This window comes from Oreochromis aureus, linkage group 14 (genome assembly GCF_013358895.1).
Source record: "Oreochromis aureus strain Israel breed Guangdong linkage group 14, ZZ_aureus, whole genome shotgun sequence".
Classification (NCBI taxonomy): Eukaryota; Metazoa; Chordata; class Actinopteri; order Cichliformes; family Cichlidae; genus Oreochromis; species Oreochromis aureus.
The window spans coordinates 32,071,332-32,080,873 of NC_052955.1; the positions used below are offsets into that span (position 1 = coordinate 32,071,332).

General features: G+C 40.2%; 1 long non-coding RNA gene across 1 annotated transcript; it reads left to right on the plus strand.

Annotated features, from left to right (window-relative positions):
* Positions 1-7,155: 7,155 nt before the first annotated feature.
* Positions 7,156-7,756, plus strand: LOC120443601. The gene is made up of 3 exons (XR_005615517.1): positions 7,156-7,197; positions 7,301-7,459; positions 7,576-7,756. It is a non-coding gene; the product is annotated as an uncharacterized LOC120443601 (long non-coding RNA).
* The last annotated feature ends 1,786 nt before the right edge of the window (positions 7,757-9,542 follow it).

Genomic DNA, 9,542 nt, shown 5'->3' on the forward strand with positions numbered 1-9,542 from the left:
AAATTATTCCTCAAAAATACAACTTGCCTAATAATTCTGCCCTCCCTGTAAAATATCAGTCTTGCTGTGAAGAGCAACTCTCCGCTTCATAAAGAGGCTTTATCGCAGCTGGGGACATGGAAACTCACAATGCATTGAGCATCACCGGAGTTAAGGTGCTAGCTTACTCATAACAGGAAGCTATAAAGATGTTACCTGATGAAACTTCAGTCAAACTTGCTCTGGCTTGCTACATTCTCGTTTTCTTACGATTCGACATTTATATATCTCAGTGTTTTTTTCTTCTAAAACAAGATCAGTCTTAAAAAAAAAATGGAGAACAGGGCCCTGTTTCAGAAAGCCGGTTTAGTGCAAACTCTGAGTAAGTATACCCTGAGTTAACGAAAACTCTGGGTTTTCGGTTTCACAAAGCGAGTTTAGATTAATTCTGAGTGAGTTACTATGACGACACACTCCGTGAAGCTAACCTGCCCCCTAGCAGGTTTACTTCAACTAACCCTGAACTTCTCCGCCTCTTTGTCGGAAACCTGACTGTAGGAAGTGTCAGACATGGTGCCCCTTCCTTGAAGAGCCAGTAGATGTTGAAGGCCAAATTCTCCGCAGAGCTCTCCGCCGGGAGAGAGTGATTAGAGCGCGTTTGGACATTTTATCATGTCCTGATGATTTTCTGTGTGAACGTTACCGTTTTTCAGCACAATCGATAATTTATTTGAATAACATCCTCAGGCCTTATATTGCTCATGTGGCACATCGCGGACATTCTCTCAGTTCTGTACATATTATTTGTATTGCACTTCGTTTTTTTGCAAACGGGAGCTTTCTGTATAATATTGGTGACGCTGAGCACGTTTCCAAGGCTACCGTCTGTCGGGCAGTCAGGAATGTTACAGTTGCACTGAAACGTCTCCTGTACTCGTTTGTGGTGTTCCCCGGTCATAGACCCACAAGATTTATCAAAGAGGATTCCACAAAATTGCAGGTATCAGGATGAACAAAACTTAATTCATGATGTGGTGATACTTGAACTACTACTTAGATTTTACATTTATTTTCAGGGTTCCCAGGCGTGATTGGCTGTATAGATGGCACTCACATTCCATTCTGCTGCTTGAAGACTTCCATTTCAAAAAGCATTTTTTTTATTTTCTTGATCAAACAGGTCTTGTACAGCTGCTTTACAGGGAGCTATTGAAACACAGAAAATAGCATTGACATTCATAGTACATGCCTACTTAGGTTGGTTGTAAATCAGTGCTGAACATCTTACTGAGGAAAGGTTTGTTGGAAAAGTGGCTGGACCCTCTTCCTCTACATTTTTTATATTTCATTTTTACTTGCTACCAGGAACGTTTGGGGCCTGTTGGGTTGCACCTGCGCTCACATCACATCACAAAATAAAATGTATAAAATAAAAATAAAATGAAATATAATAAAATAACGTGTTAAATGGGTGGAAATCCCTAGATCAATGTTTAAATTAACACTCACGCATTGACTCTGTCGGCTATGTATTGCCATGCATGCTCCCTTTCTTTTGCAGCTGAGGCTGTGTTACTTTTTTTCCGCAAAATTTGCATGTTATCGGCATATGCTGCCATCAGAATTTCGGCCTCAAGCGCTGTAAAATACATTGGCCGCGCCTTCTTTCCCTCCGTCTCCATGGTGACTCGCTTAATCTGTGCTCCACTAATCAGGGCTTTATGCGCGTGCTTAACTTGGGGTTAAAGCAACTCCGCGTTGATTGAACTAATTGTTATCAGCCTTTCTGAAACCGAATATTCCGAGTTGGACAGTTCGGGGTTACTCAACCCTGAGTATCATTTTTAACTCTGAGTTTTCTAAACCGGCTTTCTGAAACAGGGCCCTGGGGGATGTTCTTCGTACCTCGCTTACTACATCCAAGATCAAATGACACATCCAAGATCAAATCATCGCGCTAACCGTGAGCTCGCTAATCCGGTTGTCCGAACGCACCTGTTGTTGACGATTAGTATAGCTGGCTGAAGTAATCTGAGATCACTGGGTGGCTTAAAAGGGGCTACGCATCGATAGTAGAAACATTGATCGGCAACCCTGTGATTGGTCGGCGAAGATGTCGAAGGAGCGCGCGCAGTATCTCACGGCAGCAGACCAAGAACTCTTGATTGAGGGATATCAGGAGTTTCAGAGTTTAATTAAAACGCAGGGGAACACTGCAAAGGCTGCAAAAGCAAGGAGAGAGGGCTGGCAGAAAGTTGCTGACAAATTAAACTCGTAAGTGATCCATGATATTACATTATATCATGTGATATTATTTCATTCCACATTATATTATATTACATCATATCCTCTTTCACATTAGAGCCACAACAGGACCCACTAGAACATGGGAAAAGTAAAAGTGAAATATAAGAATATTCTACAGAATGGTAATATTTATCACTTATATTGCTTTTTAGTCTATGACAAGAGACCCTGGAATAATCTGTTTGTTTATAACAGCAACCAAGAAAAGGGCAGAGCAAATAAAGACAGGTGGTGGTCCTGCACCCCCTCGTCACACCCCTTTTTGTACTGTGACATTTATTGACATTGTGGGTTTTTATGTGTGTAGTTTGAATAACACTCCATCACTTTTACCTGTTCCCATGCAAGGGGTGACTGAAGCATGCACAGTAAGTCGGGAGTAAGTATATACAGTACAGTAGTATATATATATATATATATATATATATATATATATATATATATATATATATATATATATATATATATATATATATTTGGAGAGAGAGAGAGAGAAAGTAAATAATAACCTCACGGGAGAATCGATATCTCTCTATGAGCACACCGTCGCGCCGAGCTAAAGGATCCCGTCTATCCCGCAATATACGCTAAATTCTGTAAACTCTCCTTATCAATCTTGCACCTTCCTTGCTCGCGTACAAACGGACAGGACATGGCTGCGACAGACTTCCCAAATCCACCTTCGCTTTTTAGCCGTGGTCTCTCATCTTGATTGCACGTAGTAATTTACTATTACTACTCTAAAATATGAATTACATCTGACATGATCTACTACATGTAATAGAATGATTAATAGTACATTTCCCTTTTTTCGGAAATGACCTGTATGTATCTGTATGAAATCAATAAAAGAATCAAATACATTATCTTTAGTTACATTGATAATATTTATTTATGGTAAAACAGTGGCGAAATATCGCTCTTGCTTTCATATAACTGCAGCGGACATACCTGAGAGGCCGCGATCTAATCCTGTTTACATAAAGTAAACCTGCTCCCGAGCAGGCTTACTTTTACGGCTCTGTTGCTATGACAGCAAGCCCCAGATGAGCTTCGGAGAACCGAACGATCCAAGATCACGCCAAATCGTCAACATTCAAATCCGGCTAACTTGCTTAGCGAGGTACGAAGAACAGGCCCCTGGTTTCTTTAAAAAACAAACAAACAAACAAACAAAAAAACAGTTATAACTTCCTAGGACCTGGCATCCACGTACGTGGACATCACATTTTGGGTTGTCTTGACCAAAATACAACATTTTGCTCTACAAAGCCCTTTTATCCACTTACGAGGACATTACTGCCACTGTTCTATCATAATTTACAACACATGTCCACATATGTGGATCTCATTTTTCTCAGAAACAAAAATCAGGTAAAAAATAAAAAATCAGGTAATTCTTTGTTTTTACATTCATCAGGTTCCAATCAGCCCAAATAGCAAAGAGAAAATGAAAATGCGTCACATGAAAAGTCCACACGTACACGGGTATTTTTGAAAACGGAGATTTTCCGTTTTCGTCTTAAAAAATAATCCCGTCCACACGTAAACACAGAAATGAAGGAAAACGCTGCTAGGAACATGCCAAAGCAACAGGTGGCGATATATTCTTAACCGTGTAGAAATGTTGGCCAATCAGAAGTCTAGAAGCCTCGGTGGGAAATAGTAAACAAAGATGGGGCATAGAAGCAGAACCGAGTCGTATGTGTGGAGGGACAGTAACTGTGTGTGTATATGTAAGCATTTAAACACTGCAGAGAGTACAATTAACAGTAACAGTATTGTAGAAATTCATTTCACCGAAACAATAACGTGGCGCACAGTGTGACGTCAAAAAAGGCGCACACCTTTGACGCTGCGTTTTCTCCGTTTTCCTCGTCCACACGTAAATGCAAAAACGGAGTTTTCGAAAATATCCACCCTGGCAGGCGTTTTTAAAAATCTCCGTTTTCAGTGACCGAAAACGCCGTTTACGTGTGGACGAAAGGTGCAAACGCATAGAAAAATCTGCGTTTTCAAAAATACCCGGGCACGTGTGGACGTTAGGAGTTTAAGATTTATTTTGTTCAGCGGAGATGCTTCTACTCGGCAGCCATCTTGGAATCCCCCTCGCCCTGACTGTTTTGTTACCATGGATACAGCTTTACAACGGCAGGACATTGCACGTGACATTCCGTGTTACGTCACAAACACCCTACCGCTGTTAGACGCGTTCGTTTTTGAGACGTCACTTTGAAGGATTACAGCTTTCCGTGCATCAACTGCATTTTTGTCTGCTTAAATAGGCAAAAATTATAACTTTACAGGATAGCTGAACGGAAATCAACGCTTTATAGAAATGAATGTAAGTACAAGCTTCTTTTTACTTCTCTAAACATACGTTTCACATCTCAAATTCATAAAGAGAAAAAGTAGATGTTAAAAGTAAAAACAGATAAAGGGTGTTTTAATGTAAAAATAACTGAGATATGAAGACAGCTCATCGCTTTTGATGTTTTCATGCTTTCTGTTCTTGTTATGGCATAAAGTTAAAATACTTTGGTTTTAAACAAACATTGTAGGATTAGATGTGTGGTGGTGTAATGTGGTTTAGTTTACCACAATAAAATTGTAAATCTATTTTTGTAAAATTGTTTTTAGACATTTCAAGTCAACTAAGCTTTTTTTCCCTTTAATATAATTGTCTCCAATTTTTAGAGAAAGACGGACACTCTTTCTCGAATTGATGAGATTCTTAGGCCTGTGAAAGACCTAGAAAAACGGATCCGTGACCGGATTTTCAATGGTCACTCTGAAACTCCCGAGGAACACAGGCCTATCCCCTTTGCTTCGTGTCCTCCATCATCTTCTCGTCCTCACAGGATTAGTCCGATTGCAGCGAGGTTAAAAAGCTACAGAGAAACAGGTCAGTGCTTAAATCGATGTAATGATGAGTCAGACATTTAAACTCTTAAGACTTTTAAGCAGCTGTTGTGTGAGAGAGAAACCCTCCAACCAGAGTTTACACATTGCTAAAACACATTTAATGTTAAGGTGTTGCCATGGTAAAATAGCTATAGAGGTCAAAAGTTTGACATTTCAGCTTCATTTTTTGTCCAGCCTGTGATTTGGTTTTATTTGAATACAAATTTTGTGATGAACTGAAAACTTGTACTTTAATTTAATAAACACATACATGGTTTGCTTTCCCTTTAAAGTGGACATTTGTCTTGTTCATTCTCAGCTGCAAACAAACAGAAATGTGAGTAATAAATATTTCATGATCTAATCTGTGCAGACAAAGAAGTCGCTGGTGGTGTCAGGCTGGTGACACCCTTTAGAGAAACACCCAGGGACAGCTTGCATTCACTTGGTGAATTTTTTGGGGAGGTGCAGCCACAGCGGGAATTGAGCTCGGCATCTTCATCGAGCTCTGATGGAAGTTCAGTAACATCGCGAGACAGTTACACTCCTGAGGAGTTCAGGGCGATCCCATTTGTGAAGACCCCCCCTCCTCCACCATTCACTCCGTGTCCTCCATCATCCTCTCGACCTCACAGAAGTCAGATTCCAGTGAGGACAAAAAACTACAGAGAAACAGGTCAGTTCTTATATCGACGCACTAAAGAGTCAGAATGTCAGACATTTAAACCCTTCAGACTTTTAAGCAGCTGTTGTGTGAGAGATAAACCCTCCAACCAGAGTTTACACATTGCTAAAACACATTTAATGTTCAGGTGTTGCCATGGTAAAATATCTATAGAGGTCAAAAGTTTGACATTTCAGCTTCACTTTTTATCCAGCCTGTGATTTGGTTTTATTTGAATACAAATTTTGTGATGAACTGAAAACTTGTACTTTTTAATAAACACATACATGGTTTGCTCTCCCCTTTAAAGTGGACTTTTGTCTTGTTCATTCTCAGCTGCAAACAAACAGAAATGTGAGTATTGAATATTTCATGATCTAATCTGTGCAGACAAAGAAGTCGCCAGTGGTGTCAGGCTGGTGACAGCCCAACATATGGTTTGGACATTGGATCAAGCAATGAAAAAAATTGTTGATGCCTACCTGCCCCAAACCAGTCCTCCTCTTCCAGCTCCCCAAGCTGGGGCTCCAGCAAGGGTTGTAGCTCTGACCCCTGCTCCAGCTCCAGCTCCAGCTCCACCAGCTCCAGCTCCTCCAGCTCCAGCTCCAGAAAGTAGAAAACCTCGAAGGGTTGTTAAACACCCTCCAGAGGTTGACTTTAAAGGGCTTATCACAGGGTACCTCGTCTCAATTGATGAAAAGTTAGGGGAGGAGCTTCAGCCAGTCTCGAATCCTTCAGAGACTGTCAAGCTGAGCCTCAGCCTGCTGAGTCAGGATGACTGGTAAAATGATTTTCTTCTGTTAGCATTAATTATTTTCAATTTAATGTGAGGATATGAGTTTTAAAACTATTTGATCTTCCTACAGGCAGAAAAAGATACAGGGGCTACGATACATCCGCACCCTGGCGCGGCATCACCAAGATGAGTTGGAGTTATTAAACCTCCGTAAAGTTTGTTTGGCGGTGACACAAGAGGTATACCAGCTGTTTTTCTCTACATCTGTGTTTTTGCCACTCTCTTCTGTCCATGTTTGCCCTGTCTCATGCAGTTTTGTAACAGGTTTGATTTCTAACTGCTTAAATTTCCTCTGATTCTTTAGATTAAAAACAATCGCTCTTGTGTGTCCTGTGCGGCACTGGACACCGTGGTATATTTGTGTGTTCACCTCAAAGAGAGGATGGACAGAGCAGCTGATTTGACCTGTGAGAGTCTACTCCAGGTGTTTGCAAGGGCAAATGCCAATGAGTTCATTCAGCAACATGCCCACGAATCTCTGACAGCTCTGGTTCATCATTGTAGCCCCGAGTCGCTTTATAACTAGCCTGAAGAAGCATGGTTTGAAGTAAGTTCACACCTGTGAAGAGTATCTGTGACCCCAGCATCACAATCAGATCAGGTGAAAAACAAACACGCTGAATGGATTTGTCTGTGTTTTTTTTCCTCAGACATAAGAGCGTTCTCGTGAGAGCTGGTGCCGCACTGGGGCTTCTTATGATCAATGAATTCATGGGAGCGGAGAAAGTTCTGTCTGCAGGACAGACTTTCACCAAATACTTCCTGTTGGCTGTCAGTTTAGTGTGTCAGGATGCTTCCTCTGAAGTCAGGTCAGTGTGAACTTTTAACAATTATAGGCTGATATTTCTATTTTGACTTTCTTTTGATAAATTCTCTGCATTTACTTAGAAACTAAAGTGCTGATTAACAATGCTTCTCTCTGCAGAGCTCATGGAAAGGCCATCTTAAAAGACCTGGTCAAACAGAAGAACTTCAAAAAGATGTGGGTAGAAAGCGTCTCGCATAAATCCCGCTGTGAGGTGGAAGGAAGACTCAGAGACGTATTTCAGAAATAGACACAGGTAAGCCACACAGCATACACGAGCAGCCTTCAAATTAAGTAACCACTTTGAAGGCTGCTCATTTCTGTGTGGCATTTTCAGAAATTCCCACATCACGTCTGCTTCAGGTAAGTATGTATTTCATTTAAATATTTAATATAACATTTACAGTAATTAAATATTTAATATGCATAAAAACACTCACTTATTCACCAACCGGTCGAGGCAGATGGCCGCCCTCCCTGAGCCTGGTTCTGCCAGAGGTTTCTTCCTGTTAAAGGGAGTTTTCCTCTCCACAGTCGCTCATAGGGATCAATTGGGTACAATAACTTTGTTGCTTTTTGGTCCGTCACATTGATCAAAAAGCAACATGTTCTTAATAGAGTGGCAAGTGAGTGTTTTACATTTTCCATCTGTGAACGGTAGCTTCTACCACTCATTTATTAATTTGGCACAAAATAAAGAAACTTTAAAAACAACAAATGTTCTTGTCTGTCTTCAAGTTATTTTCAATAAACAAATTCAATGAACCAAATTGCATTCAGAGTTATTCTTGTATTTCCTCACGTAATATAGTCAGTAGTCTAAAGTGCAATATGTCAGCTACGAATAATATCTTTGTATTGTTGTTGTGGAAAAATAATGTAAACATTGAAACCAAGCTGATTTTCTGAGATTTATTGAAAGAAATTTCAAACCTCTGCAAATGGATCAATAAAGCACAAACAGGGTTTGTACCAGCATTGACAAAAGGCACAATTATAGCAGCTGTGGATACAATCTTGTCTATTCAGTGGTTGGGAGTGAAATTCTCACCTTCATGGAGGCACCAGCTTCATAATTAAGTGTGTCATCAAGAGCAGGTATTTAAGGAGCGGCTGTGGCAGCAGCCAAACTAACTGCTGTTTCCCTTTCAAGCTGCCTAGTTTGTCCTGGAGTTCAGCCTTCAAGTTCATTCTTCCTCCCTTAATTGAATTTACTTATTTGTAAGCTACATGTATGCTCACTAACAAAGCTAAATGAGCTAAATCTAACGGTGCTTTTAAATTTGATGAAAAGCTAGTTCACTTTCTTTTCTCATCAGTCCTCTTGATTGTGTCTTGTAGCAGGTTTTTGGCTTTAACACATCAAAGATCTGTTGGGTTGAGTTGGCCATAAGGCTTGTCAAAGTTTCATGTTGGTGGCTTTTTGGGAAAAACAGTCCTGACAAAGTCAATCAGCCCCTCTTCCCAAACATTAATGGATGATGCATGCATGAATACTCACCAAACATCATCCATAAAAAGGATCTTTGGCTTTTAAAGGATTCCTTCAAAAGCAAATATTTCATTTCCTCACTTGGACCATGACTATATTTGGGACAGTGTAACATCATGCCTGGAGTGATGAAGGTAAACTGGTTTTATGCTGCTAGTCTTGCTGCACAGTATATTTATCTCCTAATGTTCTGCACAGTTTTCATGACAAATGCCCACATTTTGTTCTGATGTGCACTAACTGGTGTATGTTCTGAATCACTGTCAAGACATTTATTTTAAATGACACTTCTTCAGCTAAGAGTCTAAGGGTAGAAACACACAGACGCTGCAGGTTTTTTTTTTTTTTTTTTTTTTTTTGTCTGTCCCATTTGGTTCTTAAGCCGTCAGAATTGTTGTCTGAAGATCAACAAGGATACCAAATGGATTTATTTTGCCAAATGGATCATCATGGCCTTGCCGTATTGGTCCATTTGATCAAACTTTGTTGTTATTATTTATTTTATTTTCAGTTGTTACAGATGGGACAGACATGACTGGGGGATAGGAAAGGGAGAAAGAAAGAGAGGAAGGAAAAGAAAAACAGAAGGAAAAGG